General features: G+C 37.6%; 1 protein-coding gene across 4 annotated transcripts in view; it reads right to left on the bottom strand.

Moving 5' to 3' along the window:
• The window catches only part of LOC150080269 (uncharacterized), a 604,576-nt gene that overhangs the window by 175,280 nt on the left and 411,891 nt on the right, over nucleotides 1–17,405 (bottom strand). The window lies entirely within an intron of this gene.

Below are 17,405 nucleotides of genomic sequence, written 5' to 3'. Positions count from 1 at the left end.
GATAGATAAAAACAGTTTGGATTTTTAGAGTGAACAGCCAGAAACACCCCGAATTTTGGAAATATCAAATTCTACACATACCACTGTTATTTGCCCTGCATGCAGGTGCACGCACACACACCTTGAAACAAAATTTTCGTTAATGATATAGTTTTTAATATGCTCAAATTAGAGTTTTAAACAAAAAGGAATGAAAGTATGGTACACCTGTCAACGTTATTAATTTTTACTCATATGACTATAATAGAAGATCATTTACATTTTCTATTATTACTTAATAAAAACATTAACAAAAATACAAAAAGTACTTTTTATTTACAACAACTGATGTATACCAAAAGGATACGGATGAATAAAACAAATATCTCATATTGCATTAACATAAACTTGCCTTTATTTCCTTCTGGTCAGGATTTTGAAGTCTGTCTTATGTTATTTCTTTTATGTAGTCTTCTTTATTGTTTTTGGTTTTGTAACTTTTAGTTAAACTTTTGTAACACTTGATGTTGTAACTCTTAACCAACCTGGATAGAATTGTTTTCTTAGCAAACTCATGTGTCATATATTACACTTATCTTGTTTCCATTTATCGTGTTAACAATAATAGCACAATAAATGGAATTAATTCAAAATCAATGACTAAAATGTTCAAAGTTAGGGGGGGGGGAGCCTTCTTCAAGCTTTAGAAGCAAATTGGCTCATTACACAGACATAAACCAAGCTGAACGAGTCATTTTTAATAGCCAGTTATAATAATCATTTTGAGGATGTTGTATTGCAATTGTATTAGATCTGAATTTATTTTAGATTTTTGTGCTACAAAGGATCTTGCTGAAAGATTACAATCAATGATCCCTCAATTGAGATCTGTGACTATCAATACCGAGAATCGTGTAAACATACACACAATCCAAATGACAGCTTTTAGTTGCAAGAAAGCGATTTAGTATCAGTAGTAGCAAGTGATGCAAGGAAGCATGCTTATAAAGCATCAGCAAAAAACAAGTACCACCATCTGTCCATCCCATATAATAATTGGTGTCTAATACTTCCTTAAATTTATTCAAACTATCCACTTCCACAACACCAGATGGCAGATTGTTCCAATAATCAATTGCTCTCTGGCTGAGAGAAAATTTTTGCCATCTATCCTGCAGCCATTCTCCTTTTCATGTAGCAGGAGGAATGAATTTTATTTGCACCCAGGAACTTAATAGTCTTAGCATAGCCCTGAACATTCCACATAATGCCTAAAAATATAACAATTATAAATCTGTGCATGGAAGGATTTTATTCAACTGCAATTTATGGAGTTACATCTTGATACATTTAAATAGCTAATTAATAACTGAAGAGATGAAATTAAATTTCCAAATATCGGCTCTTGTGCCACGGTTGTTTCTGATTTTCATAAATAACATCAACGAAGGGATGAAGGGCATAATATCAACGACATAAAGATTGGGAGAGTTGTTAATTATCTGTGAAAGGTAAATTTCCTTCAGCACGACTTGAACTCAAGAAAAGTCAGAAAAGTGGCAGCTACGTTTTTATACAACAAAATGCAGGGTCTTTCATTTGGGGAATAGCAACCCCAAAACAAATTAAACACTTGGTGAGGTTGAATTAAAGACAGTAAAAGAAGAAAGAGAATTGGGATGGACAATACAGTCAGATATATGAAGTATACTGAGCAGTGTAAAAAAGGTGACCACTAAACCCATAATGTCCTATTGATGTTTTATTGACCATTATCTGTAGAGAGAGAGAAAAGTCATACCCTCCAACTGAATAAGCATTAGCAACAGTAGAGGTATATGATGCAAGGAAGCAAGCTTATATAGAATCAGCAAAAAAAAAAAAAAAAAAACCTTCACATTTCATCCATCAATTCACACCAAAAGCTTGTCCAGTTCTTCCCTGAATTTGTTATCAACTTCCACAAGTTTGTTCGAGCAATCAACCACTTGCTCGCTAAAGGCAAATTTCAGCACATCTATTCTACAACTGACTCTCCTCAATTTGAATTTATGCCCCCTCAAGTGTGTAATCTGAGCAAGAGGAATAATCCCATCAGCATTGAGTTTGCTCAAACAATTCAAGGCCTTAAACATCTTAATCAGATCACCCTCGGAGGTGCTTAGACTCCAGACACTGCAATTTGCAGAACTGAAGTTTTTCTTGGCGAGAGCAACCCTTTGTTCCCTTCAATGTACTTGTTACCGCACCTCTACATCCTCCTTAAAATGAGACCTCCAGACCTGTACACAGTAATCAAGGTGTGGCCATTGCTTTATAGAAAAGGAATAATCATCTCCTTAGCCGTGCTAGCAAAGTTCCTGCACATATTCCTATGGCAGATATAAGTTAATCTGTAATCAGGTCACAAAGGAGGTTCGGCAGGCGAAGGCAGATTACGAGAAATCCTTGGCAAAAGATGCTAAGAAAAACAGCAAGGATTTCTTTACTTATATAAACTCTAAAAGGAAGGGGATGAATCTGATTGGTCCACTTGACATCGATGATTCGACTGTTGATGATCCTGCTCAGATAGCAAACAAACTGAATGAGTATTTTGCATCTACATTCACACGTGAGGAATTATTAAGGTTTGAAAATGGCAGAAGGATATCAAATTGTAGCAGGGTGCTTAATGATCTTGTAATAACTGAGAGCAAAGTGGAAGAGAATTTGTTGAAGTTAAACGTAAGAAAAGCACCTGGGGTGGATGGGATCTATCCAGTTATATTAAAGGAGGCGGCAAAGCAACTAAGCAAACCCTTAGCCATAATTATGAGAGCATCCTTGGACTCAGGGGAGGTTCCCACGGACTGGAGATGTGCAAATGTATTCCCAATTCACAAAGGGGGATCGAAGGGTGACACGAGTAATTACAGACCAGTTAGTTTAACTTCTGTTCCGGGTAAAATAATGGAGTCGCTGGTTAAAGATGCATTGCAGGATCATCTAGACAAGACTGCAGCAATAATTCAGACACAGCATGGGTTTGTTAAGGGAAAGTCTTGTCTGACAAATTTGATAGGATATTATGATGTGGCTACAAAGGAAATGAATGCAAAAAACAATTTTGATATCATATATTTGGATTTCAGGAAAGCTTTTGACACTGTTGCGCATGGAAGACTATTGTACAAATTGGAGCAGAATGGTATTAAGGGTAAGTTGCTGCAATGGATAAAAGGATGGTTAAGTGCGAGAAGACAGAGGGTGGTAATCAATGGGTGCTGCTCTTCCTGGACTAATGTTATTAGTGGAGTCCCACAGGGTTCGGTGTTAGGTCCACTGTTGTTTTGTATATTTATCAATGATATTGATGAAGGTATATCAGGCTTAATGTCGAAGTTTGCAGATGATACAAAGGTTGGCAGGGTTGTTAATGACAGTAATGGCAGTCTGCTACTGCAACAGGATCTAGATAATTTGGGCAGATGGGCTAAGAAGTGGCAACTGAAGTTTAACCTTGACAAATGCAAAGTACTGCATATGGGTAGAAATAACCCCAGAGAAACGTACCAACTGTGTGGTACTACACTTAAGGTGGTAGAAAATGAAAGACCTGGGAGTAATTGTGCAGTCAGATATGAAGTTCTCTGAGCAATGCAGACAGGCTGCCAGGGCAGGTCATGGGGTTTTGTCAATGATATATAGGAATTTTGCTAGCAGAGAAAAGGAGGTGATTATTCCTCTGTATAAGGCAATGGTCAGGCCACGCCTTGAGTACTGCGTACAGGTCTGGAGACCTCATTTTAGGAAGGATGTAGATTTACTTGAGCGGGTACAGAGAAGGGCAACAAGATTGGTGAGGGGAATGAAGGGATCCTCTTACCAAGAGAGGCTTAAGTTCTGCAAATTGCAGTGGCTTTAGACTAGGCACCTGCGCGGTGATCTGATTGAGGTATATAAGGCCTTGAATGGGTTGAGCACGCTGAATTCTGATGGGATCCTTCCACTTGTTCAGATTACGAACCTAAGGGGGCATAAATTCAAATTAAGAAAAGACAGATGTAGAATAGATGTGCGGAAATTTGCCTTTAGCCAGTGGGTGGTTAATTGCTGGAACAAACTTCCATCTGTCGTTGTGGAAGTTGATAGGTTGAATAACTTTAATGAGGAACTGGACAGGCATTTGGAGGGAACGGTGTGATTTTTTTTTTTTTGGCTGATGCTGCATAAACTCATACATTTGCTTTTTTGCATCACATGCCACTACTACTACTACTACTACTACATCAATGACAAGACCCCAGGAACTGTTCTGGCAGCCTGTCAGCACTGCTCTGAAAACTTCATATCTGATGGCACAATTATCCCTCCCCCCAAAGATCTTTTTCACTCTCCACTATCCTTAGTGTAGTACCACACAGTTGATATCTTACTCTGGGGATACTGCTAACTATATGAGGAACTTTGAATTTGTCAATGTTAAACTTCAGCTGCTGCCTCTCAGCCCAATTTTTCAAGATCGTGTTGCAACCATATACTGTCATCGACAACATTATCAACCTTCGTATCATCTGCGAACTTGGACATTAAGCCTGATATACCCTCATCAATATCAATGATAAATACAGAAAACAACAATGGGCACAACATCGAACCCTGGTGGACACCACTAATAACATTAGTCCACGACGAGCAGTGTCCATTAATCACCACTATCTGTCTTTGCCTGCTCAACCATCCTTTTATCCATAGCAGCAACTTTCCCTTAATGCCATACTGCTCTAATTTCTACAGCAGCCTTCTATGTGCAAAGGTATCAAAAGCTTTCCTGAAATCCAAGTATATATCAAAATTATTTTTTTTACATCCAGTTCCTCTGTGACCACATTGCAGTATCCAATCAAATTGGCCAGTCAAGATTACAAACATATGTAATAATATGTTTTTACAAACATATGCTGTGTCTGAACTATAGCTGCAGTCTTGTCTAGATGATCTTTCATTACTTCTTTAACCAGTGACTCCATTACTTTCCACAAAACAGAAGTTAAACTGACAGGTCTGCAATTACTTGCATCACCCTTTGATCTTCCTTTGTCAATTATGGATATATTTGCATTTCTCAGTCCACGGGAAACTCCCTGAATCCAGGACATTCTCATAATTATGGCTAAGAGTTTGATGCCTCCCTTAATGTTACAGCAGTACTTATAAACAGGGGCATTAAGCACTAGCTTCGAGGGGTCACCACAGAGAGGGTGTCCTCGCACGGCCTATGTAATCTCAAATTTTTAAAGCAATTTTTATATTACAACGCTTTGCAACTTTTGTGTTTAAATAGATCAATAAAAAAAAAAAATATATATATATATATATATATATATATTTTTTTTTTTTTTTCTGATTATATTTACATATGCAAGTTTTTTTCTTTTTGGACTCTGCGCCTCTGGTATCTTTAAAGGGGGGGGGGGGCATAAATGCTTAGCGCCTTGTGCCCCGAGAAGTGTAAGTATGGTCTTGCTTAATATAACTGGATAGATCCCATCCAACCCAGGTTCCTTTCTTATGTTTAACTTAAACAATTTCTCCTCCACTTTGCTCTCAGTTATTACAAACTCATTTAACTCCCTATTGGAGTTGGATAAACTTTTGGTCTCCACTTCTCTACAGAATTCCTCATGTGTGAATGTAGATGCAAAATACCAATTTGATTTATCCCTTTCTTTTGTAGTTTACATAAGTAAAGAAGAATTTGCTGATTTTCGTTGCATCCTTTGACAAAGATTTCTCATAATCTGACTTCACCTAACTAACTTCCTTCATGAGTTGATTACAGCCTAGTTTATATCTACCATAGACGTCTGTGTCGCCTGAAAAGTTATATGCATTCCATGCATTTTTCTTCTCTGCCACGAGTCTCATTGGTTCATCTGACATCTATTTAGGCCTAAATCTTGAACAATATTTCTTAGTTGGTATGAAAAGCCAAGTACCTTCCAAGATTACTTCCTTCAATGCTTCCCATTTAGAATTTGCTGTTGGTAACATTGGTCCCACACTATGGAATTAAAAAACTGTCTTAGACCACCATAGTCACCTTTACGGAAGCAAAACCCTTCCCTTTACTAGTTACATCTTTAAGTAAATCCCACTCTGACCACTGCTGATAATCAGATCAAGAGTAATATTTTTCTGGTAGTCTCTCGCACATGCTGCTGCTGAAAAACACATTCATCCAGTAAATCCACAAAAGTCTTGCTAGTGTGCAAGTAACCAACTCACAAGTTCCAGTCAATATCTGCGAAGTCAAAATTCCCCATTATAAGACATTCTGATTTACTGGCCCACTCCATTTCGCTGTACAGTTGTTTGTTGTACTCATCAGAGTCATCAGGTCTACAACACAATTGTACAGAGAAATAGAATGGGCCAGTAAATCAGATTGTGTTATAATGGGGGATTTAAACTTCACAGATATTGACTGGAATTTGTGGGTTGGTCACTCACACACTAGCAACACTTTTGTGGATTTATTGGATGATAGTTTTCTGCAGCAGTATGTTTGAGAGGCAACTGGAGAATGTAATACTCTTGATCTGGTTATTAGCAGTGATTATTCATGCATTAAGAATTTGCAGATAAAGGAACCACTAGGTGGCAGTGATCACACTGTACTGATGTGGGATTTACTTAAAGATATAATTACCATCGGGGGTAAAGGAAAGGGTTTTTTGCTTCCGTTAAGGTGACAACAATGGCCTCAGACAGTTTTTAAATTCCATACAATGGGAACAACTGATGATGTTACCAATAGCAAATTCTCAGTGGGAAGCATTCAAAGAACTAATCGTGGAAGCTACTAGGCTTTGCATACCAATTAAGAAATATTGTTCAAGTTTGGGCCTAAATGGATGTCAGATGAGCTAATGAGACTCATGGCAGAGAAGAAAAATGAATGGGATGCATATCAATTATCAGGCAACACAGAAGCCCATGGCTAGTCTATAATCAAGTGACAAAGGAGATTAGGCAAGCGAAGGCAGATTACGTGAAATCTTTGGCAAAGGATGCTAAGAAAAACAGCAAGGACTTCTTTACTTATATAAACTCTAGAAGGGGATGAATCAGATTGGTCTCCTTGATATCAATTTACTGACTGCTGATGCTCCTGCTCAGATAGCAAACAAACTGAATGAGTAATTTGTATCTACATTCATATATGAGGAGTTATTAAGGGAGGAAAATGCTGGATGTTTATCAAACTGTAACAGGGTGCTTAATGATTTTGTAATAACCGAGAGCAAAGTGGAGGAGAAACTGTTGAAATTAAACATAAGAAAGACACCGGGGGTTGACAGGATCTATGCAGTTATATTGAAGGTGGCAGCAAAGGAAGGTAAGCAAACCCTTAGCCATAATTATGAGAGCATCCTTGGACTCAGGGGAAATCTCCACAGACTGGAGATGTGCAAATGTATCCCCAATTCACAAAGTGGGATCTAAGGGTGACATGAGTAATTACAGACCAGTTAGTTAAACTTCTGTTCTGGGGAAAATAATGGAGTCACTGGTTAAAGATGCATTGCAGGGTCATCTAGACAAGACTGCAGTAATAAGTCAGACACATCTTGGGTTTGTTAAGGGAAAGTCTTGTCTGACAAATTTGATTGGATACAAAGTGATATGGTTACAAAGGAACTGGATGCAAAAACTATTTCTGATATCATATACTTGGATTTCAGGAAAGCTTTTGACACTGTTGTGCATGGAAGACTACTGTATAAATTGGAGCAGTATGGTATTATGGGTAAGTTGCTACAGTGGATAAAAGGGTGGTTGAGTGCAGTGCTGGCTTTGGCAAATGCAGGGGCCCATTTAAAAATTCAATATTAATCCTTCAATATTTTGAAAAAATGATAAACTAAAACTATTAATAATTGTTTATTACTTTTACATTATTACAATTTGTTAACAATTGACCAGAAATCAATTTAAACAAAACTAATCAGAAGGATATTTTTCTTGCCCATTTATCAGCAAAATCTTTGAAGACTTTCTCAAAATTTAAATTCCTAGCTTCTTCTCTTTCAATGGATACAATAGCAAGGCTGGTGAGTCTCTGTCGAAGCATTGTCGACCTTAGATATGTTTTAATTAAATGATTTATTAAATAATTTGTATAATTTATAATTTAAATATTTATTAAATTATGTTTTAATATACTTTAATTGGGAAAAGTTTCTTTTCCCAGATGCTACAGTCACTGGAATCGTTAAAAATATTCTTAGCAATATCAATAAATTCGTAAGTCCAGTGGCTCTTTCACTAGTTGTGAGAAATTGTAAAAATATAAAGAATTTTCGAAGCATGATTCTGGAAGAAATGGTTTCCATGCTTCCATTTCCTCCACTAGCGTGTGGTCATCAATATCTGCCAGCTTCACAGACTTGACAATTCGTTGCCCTCAATGATTTTAGCATCTAAAAGTGCAATTTCTAAATCTGCAGCGTGTTTTCTTAACTCATCCTTTGGAATTCTTAGAAATTTACCCAAGAAACCAAAAAGATTATTATGTTTTATTAACTGTTGGAAACATGACTCTAGAAATTGCAAAGCCTTATCTACAATTTTATTAAAGCTGTTTACCTTGTAAGCTTCCTTATGATTTGTTATAGGTTCATCAGCAGGCTGGTAATTGAAGTGCCTCTTTCTTTCTTTTTTTTTTTTTGTAATCTTCTTGTGTGAAATTCTGGAGATACTTGCAATTCTGCCACAAGTTCTGTGGCACCAACTAGTCTGCATGGGTAGCAGAGTGGTATAGTCATTCTTCTTCCCACACCGGGTTGTAAAGGCCAGGGTTCGAATCCTGCTGACAATGCGAGGAACTTTAATGGGATTTTTTTTTTACTCAGTGGCTAGTTGCTCTCAGGCATAGATAGCAAGGTTTTTCCCCCAGTAACTGAGGTTTTTTCTGTCCAGCAAAACAGGAAATCGACCAGAGAACACACAATTTACAGATGCAAATATGGGTTTATGTAATCAATTACGGGTAACAATAATAATTTTTTTTGTGGTACCAACTAAGATTTGTTTAAAGCCAGTCTCTCTATATTTTGACATCCAGTGCAGAAGGTTTTTAAATGAAAGAAAGAAGAATGAGCAAGATCTGTAGAATCACTTGGCAGTTCTTTACTTTTTTTTTTTTTTTTTTTTTTTTAATGAAAACTCCAAACACGAAAGGTATCAAAACCTATAGTACTTAGTACCGTGCATGGGTTGAAGGAGAAGTATGGGGGGGATGCTGGAAACTTTGCTCTAGAGACTAAACAAGGGTTTCACCACTTCAAGCCTCCAATAAGCAAAGTGGTGGTATTTCACCGGTTGATGAAAGTCATCTACCACGTTAAACAAAAAAATCATTCCAAAACACTAAAGAACAAGAAACTTGTATTCCTTGATCTGGTTAGCTGGTGATTCAGCTTCACTTCTTGCTTGGCCATCTTCTGATGGTATTTCCAAAAGCGCATCATCGAAATCACCAACTTGATACCTTACACTGCATTTGATACTCCTACCTTGTTTCACAGAGAGGCTTTATAGAAAGACCCTTCACTTATTTTTGGAAAATGACCATTTCTTTGTTGATGCTGAACAAAAGTCAGTAACAAAGTTACTGACTTTTTGGGTCTTGTTGGCTGTATAGAAACAGAGCAATAGACAAGAGTAGAATGTTTTTGTGAAAATGGACCTCGAAACCATAAACTTAACAAAATTTAATACTTTGTAGTGACCGAAGTAGGTGCCTTACCGTGCCTGGTCATTGCTTATTCCCTCTCTGAACACCATGGGATAAATGCTAATTACAGGAAGGTTCAGAATGCCATACACAACGATCAAACGAACTGCAACTGAAATGTTTCTCTTGTTAGCATAGTAATAACTCATTCCTAGTCCTTGCAGTTTTTCATTTCAGATCAAAAAAAAGGGGGGGGGGAGCAAATCTAGCACGATATGCGTTAAAAACCATAGCCAGACTGTTATGCAACAAATTTGTCTATTATAAAATAAAACAAATTAACCTCTGACAACAATCAGAGTATGTATACACAAAAAATTTTAATTCACCAACACTAAAATAAAATCAGACTATGATGTACTGTATATTTAATATTTTTGACACTGCAGTTGCTGAATATTTCACGACTATCTTTTATTTACTAATATTTCTATAAGCTTGGAATCAATCTAGACAATACTCGAGTAGTGGCCAGTCGCTGGGTCGATAAGAATATGTTACATTTAATTTAAAAAACTTGCTCGTTTATGAATGAAAATCGTGAATTGTCTTGAGAAATGAATCTGTCTTCCAAATTTCACGGGGCTCCTTTCAAGCTTGGCTCCAATGCAGCTGCATTGGCATAGTTATGCCACTGGGTTTGTGTCGCCTTCCAGCTCCAACTCAATAAATAAAATGAAGAATAATATAAATTTTACTTACAATTATTCAAATAAAAACACACCAACATTACAATACAACTTTATAGTGATGCGTACTGTGTTCAGCAGGGTGAGAGGGATTGCTCGGCCATACAGCGGGAGCCAGACGAAAGTAATTAATTTTCATACATGTCATCATCATCAGCCATTTTCAATCCACTGCAGGATGAAGGCCTCTCCAGCAACTTTCCAGTTCCTTCTGTTTTGAGCACTGGCCATCCATTTACTACCCAAAAACTCATGAATTTCATCTATCCATCTCCGACTTTGTCTTCCAGGTTTTCTTGTAGCTCCTCTTGGATACCATTCTGTTATTTTCTTACATGTATACCCCACCTTATGTCTGGCCCATACCTAAAGTGGGGTATACATGAGTGAAAATTAATTACTTTTGATATTTCAAGTAATGTGTAAAAACTGGCCTTGAGATAATTACCTAGACAATGGCCAAAATTTCCACACCTTTATAAATTATACAGACTGTGCTGTTCACATATTATGAATTTAAAAAAAAATAAATAAATAATAATAAAAACATTATTTTTGTCTGTCTTTTGTACTCATTAATAAAATATAATCATATTTTCTAAACATATGTTAAAAAAAAGGCATTGCTTCAGGTTTCACAGGAGCCCTTTAACATGGAAAAAAAAAAAAAAAAAAAAACCTTTTCCTTCTCTTTTATTTCTTTTATTTTTTTCATCTATTCTTCTTTCTTTTTTTTTTTGTTTAATTTTTAATTTTTCTACCAGGCACAGGGCCTAGGGCCAATCCTGGTTGAGTGGGAGAAGACAGAGTGGTAATCAATGGATGCTGCTCTTCATGGACTAATGTTATTAGTGGAATCTCTCAAGGCTTCGGTGTTGGACCCGCTGTTGTTTTGTATATTTATCAATGATATTGATAAAGGTGTATCAGGTGTAATGTCAAAGTTTGCAGATGATACATAGGTTGGCTGGGTTGTTAACAACAGTGTGCTACTGCAACAGGATCTAGAAAATTTGGGCAGATGGGTTGAGAAGTAGCAACTGAAGTTTAACATTGAAAAATGCAAAGTACAGTCAGTCCTCGTATAACACGTGTTTACACTACACGAATTCGATCATACACGATTTATAAATAGGGGAACAATATCGTATATAACATGAACCGAATTCGCTTATGCATGATTCGCCTTTGTGTTTACAAGAAATGGCAGTCGAACGCGGAATCATCCCAACTGAACGCAACACAATAGGAATGAAGAGAAGATTCTGAAAATATATTTGTTTTTTATATCAGTGAAGGAGAAACACATTTCACCATAATAACGTAAAAGCCCACACAATTCCAGCTATCGATATTATTGCAAATGCAATTATATCAAGTTTACTACCAAGTTTATAACATATTCCACTAGCAGGAATGCACTGTAAATTGTTTTTATTGTTTTATGGTAGTAACCCCCAGAAATATGCTTTAGTAAAATGTGAGCTAATGAGGTGTTCATAGTGTGTCTCTGCCTTTACGGTGTTGTTTATTCAGTTGCTACACGCACGCAGCTTTGTTTACCTGTATCAAGTGTGCCTCCTCATTTTGTAATCATGCTTTATTCCCTAAAAATGAGTAAAATGCTTAAAAGGTGTGAAAAGGAAGCATCCTGGTAAAGACACTCACATTCAGAGAGAAAAAGAAAAGCAATATTGATAAACAGAGGCGAACTGGGTCAAAAATTCTTACCCGGGAAAATTTGTAGCCTCATACTAGCGTTTATGGCAAATATAACACTGGCCACCGGCCCACCGGGGTTTCCCCGGTAAGGCTTATGGCCCATCAGCCTCTGTCGATAGAGAAAAAATATCAAATTGTGAAATACTTTGAGCGAAATGAAAGACCATGTGATATTGTACGTGCTATATGCCAAAATGAGGCAACGCCGAGAATTACAAAGAATGTAGAGAAAATAACTTTCATAGTAGGAACAACTCAAAGTGTCATTAAAATCCATTAGATTAAGACACAAAGAACTGGTAGAGATGGAACAGCTGTCATCTGTTTGGATAGAAAATCAAACAAAAAACAAGTTTGCTTACGATAGAAGGAAAAGCATTAGCAATATTTTATTCCGTAATAGTCGTAATAAAATACTTACATATTTTATTACGAAAATTTACTGTGTTTGATAATGTTTTGGTTACAAATGTGTGTTCAATCTTGGGTGGTCGGCACCTAACGCTATTTTTCCCATAGGACCTGTTGTTTATATTGCACGAGGGTTTCTAGGAACACAACTATCGTGCTATATGAGGACTGACTGTACTGCATATGAGTAGAAGTAACCCCAGAGAAACGTACCAACTGTGGGGTACTACACTTACCGTGGAAGAAAATGAAAAAGGCCTGGGAGTAACTGTGCAGTCAGATATGAGGTTTTCTAAGCAATGCAGATGGGCCGCCACAGCAGATCATGGGGATATTGTCAATGATATACAGAAATTTTGCTAAAAGGGAAAAGGAGGTGATTATCACTTTCCATATAAGGCAATGATCAGACAATGCCTAGACTACTGTGTACAGGTCTGGAGGCCTCATTTTAGGAAGGATATAGAGTTGCTAGAACGAGTACAGAGAAGGGCAACAAGATTGTTGAGGGGGAACAAAGGGGGTCGGTCCTCTTACCAAGAAAGGCTTAAGCTTTGCAAATTGCAATGGCTGGAGACTAGGCACCTGCACGGTGATCTGATTGAGGTGTATAATGCCTTTAATGGGTTCAGCACGCTGAATTCTGATCGGATTCTTCTGGTTCCTCAAATTATGGAGCTGAGGGGGCATAAATTCAAATTGAGGAAAGACAGTTGTAGAATAGATCTTTTTTATTTTCTACCACCTTAAGTGTAGTACTACACAGTTGGTATGTTTCTCTGGGGTTACTTCTACCCATATGCAGTACTTTGCATTTGTCAAGGTTAAACTTCAGTTGCCACTTCTTAGCCCATCTCCCCAAATTTTCTAGATCCTGTTGCAGTAGCACACTGCTATTACTGTTATTAACAACCCTGCCAAACTTTGTATCATCTGCAAACTTCGACATTAAGCCTGATATACCTTCATCAATATCATTGATAAATATACAAAACAACAGTGGACCCAACAACGAACCCTGTGGAACTCCACTAATAACATTAGTTCACGAAGAGCAGCACCCTTGATTACCACCCTCTGTCTTCTCCCACTCAACCATCCTTTTATCCATTGTAACAACTTACCCTTAATACCATTCTGCTTCAATTTGTACAATAGTCTTCCACGTGCAACAGTGTCAAAAGCTTTCCTGAAATCCAAATATATGATATCAAAATTATTTTTTGTATCCAGTTCCTTTGTAACCACATCATAATATCCTATCAAATTTGTCTGACAAGACTTTCCCTTAACAAAACCATGCTGTGTCTGAATTATTGCTGAAGTCTTGTTTAGATGATCCTGCAATGCATCTTTAACCAGTGACTGCATTATTTTACCAGGAACAGAAGTTAAACTAATTGGTCTGTAATTACTCATGTCACCCTTCGATCCCCCTTTGTGAATTGGGGATACATTTGTACCATCTCCAGTCCGTGGGGACCTTCCCTGAGTCCAAGGATGCTCTCATAATTATGGCTAAGAGTTTGCTTAGTTGCTTTGCCGCCTCCTTTAATATAACTGGATAGATCCCATCCACCACAGGTGCCTTTCTTATGTTTAACTTTGACAATTTCTCTTCCACTTTGCTCTCAGTTATTACAAAATCATTAAGCACCCTGCTACAATTTGATAACCTTCTGCCATTTTCAAACCTTAATAACTCCTCATGTGTGAATGTAGATGCAAAATACTCATTCAGTTTTGTTGCTATCTGAGTAGGATCATCAACAATGGAATCATCGATATCAAGTGGACCAATCAGATTCATCCCCTTCCTTTTAGAGTTTATATAAGTAAAGAAATCCTTGCTGTTTTTCTTAGCATCCTTTGCCAAAGATTTCTCGTAATCTGCCTTCGCCTGCCTAACCTCCTTTGTGATCTGATTACAGACTAGCTTATATCTGCTATAGGCTTCTGAGTCACTTGATAATTTATATGCATCCCATGCATTTTTCTTCTCTGTCACGAGTCTCATTAGTTCATTTGATAACCATTTAGGCCTAAACCTTGAACAATATTTCTTAATAGGTATGAAAATTTTAGTAGCTTCGACGATTAATTCCTTGAATGCTTCCCACTTAGAATTTACTGTTGGTAACATCGTCAGTTGATCCCACCGTACAGAATTTAAAAATATCTGAGACCACTGTACTCACCTTTACGGAAGCAAAAATCCTTTCCTTTACTCCTGATGGTAATTATATCTTTAAGTAAATCCCATATCAGTACACTGTGATCACTGCCACCTAGTGGTTCCTTTATCTGCAAATTCTTAATACACGAATGATCACCGCTGATAACCAGATCAAGAGTATTACCCTCTCTGGTTGCCTCTCGAACATGCTGCTGCAGAAAACAATCATCCAATAAATCCACAAAAGTTTTACTAGTGTGTGAGTGACTAACCCACAAGTTCCAGTCGATATCTGGGAAGTTAAAATCCCCCATTATAAGACATTCTGATTTCTAGCCCACTCTATTTCTCTGTACAATTGTTCATTGTACTCATTCGAGTCATTAGGCCTATAACACACTCCTATTCTTATTTTTGCTTTCACAGTGCTTATGTCACACCAAACTGACTCAACAGTGCACTGTTCATCAATATCAAATGGATGCACTTCTTTTGATTTTATGTTTTTCTTAATTAACAGCATGACACCTCCTCCCTTCTTATCCTGTCTATAATTTCTGTAGACGTTGTACTCCCCAAATTCCAGTTCTGCATTCATTATATCTGTGTGACACCACTTCTCTGATATCCCAACAATATCCGCCTTTGATGTCTTGACCAATACTTCAAGCATTAGTATACATGCAAGCATACATGCACCTATTCCTAGTTACTCTGACACATCCCATATACCTACCTGTTTCACGATGACTCTCCATCAGTCCCTGAAACCCCCAGCACCCCTCGCTCCAGGTCGCTACTTATTCTAATAGAAGTTGTGCAAGAATCGCCTACACCTCTGCCTGCGGCTACTTTTAACCTTTTAGTCTGTGAATCCCCCAAGCTAGCAGTTTTCCGACCCACCTAACACTGCCTCGATAGCATCAGCAAATATTCTTGCACCCTTTCTATTTAAGTGTATCCCATCCCTGTAGGAGCAGTCTCTCCTGTTAACAAGCACAGACCACGCTGAAAAAAATTCTACCCCTTGAGCCTTGCACATTCCCTCCAGGGCCGAATTGATTGACAAGGCTCTCATCATGTACTCCCTCCTATCGTGTCTGAGCAGAATTGCAGACACTTGCAAATTTAACACTGACTCACGACTTTTTTGCAACATTGACCTGTACTTGTTAAGTAAATCTGCAGATCTCCTACTCTTAATGTCATTGGTGCCAGCGGGTACAACAATATCACCTTTTGTGCCCTTAAAAGACGATATATGCTTTACAACATCATCAACTTTTGCCCCTGGCAGACATACCCTGGTCCTGTTCCATCTATCCTTTTTACACAATATATTCCCCATCTCTCTGACAATAGAGTCACCAACAATAACTAGTTCCTTTGCGACCAGCGCATTCTGACTTGGAGATTGACACTGTGTTGCCTGATGCCCAGGAGTGAGCTCTGGCATTGAGTTGGGCAGCTGAGAGCTTGACGCACCCCTCATATTAATTTCTTCGAGGGCATTTACCCTACACCTCAAGCTCTCATAGACGCCCAGTAGAACACTGAGTTGATGCCTAATTTCTAGACACTCTCTGCACGCACTTGGCCCACACAAAGAATAAATTATATAGGAGATTTATTTGGCTAACATTGAACTTAATGCTGTTTCTTACCCAGATTATCTATTATGGGAGTTATCTTCACGATATGCTTATTATCACCAATGATCACATCATTCAAGACGTTTTGCAGACATTAAATAACGTTCACACGAGATTACATTTTACAATCGTTAAATTTCTTAAATTTTACACTCGCATGGGATACTAATAAAATACAATTCAACATTTACCATAAGCCTACCAATACCGGTATGTTTCTCCAATATGATAGTTATCACCAATTCACTTACAAAAGATACAATTGTATTTAACCAATTCCTCAAAGCCTATAAATATTCCACAACTGATTCTTCAAATAGGCCTACGGGGTTGGGAATACTCATATTGTGAATTAAGCAGTTGACACCAACCGTGTTAATGAATGTTGAATTAAAATAAAATTAAATAAACACAAAAAACCAATTAAATAATTTAATATTACTTGGATAAAATGATGTAAAATACTAATTACAATAAATACTATTTACAATAACATTACAATTTACAATAAATTATACAGTAATAAAAGCGTTAAAATCAATAAAATACAATAAAATATACAGAGATAAAAGCGTTAAAACCGGAGCTTTCGAATGCATCTGCCTCCTTTTTCAACAGCACACTTTACCTTGCAGTACACCCTTAAATACTCACAGGCTCACAGCACTCCTCACGTGGTTCAGAAACATGTGCAATGTTCTCCTCATGTGTTACAGAACCGGAAATGGCTTGGGAGCCTGCCAGGCGCAATCGTTCATCCCATCCAAGGATCACTGCCTCAAAGAGGGGATGAATGCATATTCCCCTGTCCCTATTAATAGTATTGTTCTCAGTGGAACAAATCTGCAAGCTCTCAAGCCACTTGCGGTCCCAAAACCTATGCGCCTGAGCGATGATAAACCGCTTCGTCTGGGGAGATTTGATGATGCCCCTCCCAAAAATGCTCCGCCACAGCAGATTTTCCATAGTCTGCGTTCTTTATCGCACTCATA

Source organism: Mastigoproctus giganteus, chromosome 9 (genome assembly GCF_048544385.1).
Source record: "Mastigoproctus giganteus isolate SK-2022 chromosome 9, ASM4854438v1, whole genome shotgun sequence".
Lineage (NCBI taxonomy): Eukaryota > Metazoa > Arthropoda > Arachnida > Uropygi > Thelyphonidae > Mastigoproctus > Mastigoproctus giganteus.
The sequence above is the reverse complement of the archived record's forward strand: the minus strand, read 5'-3'. Positions and strand labels throughout refer to the sequence as shown.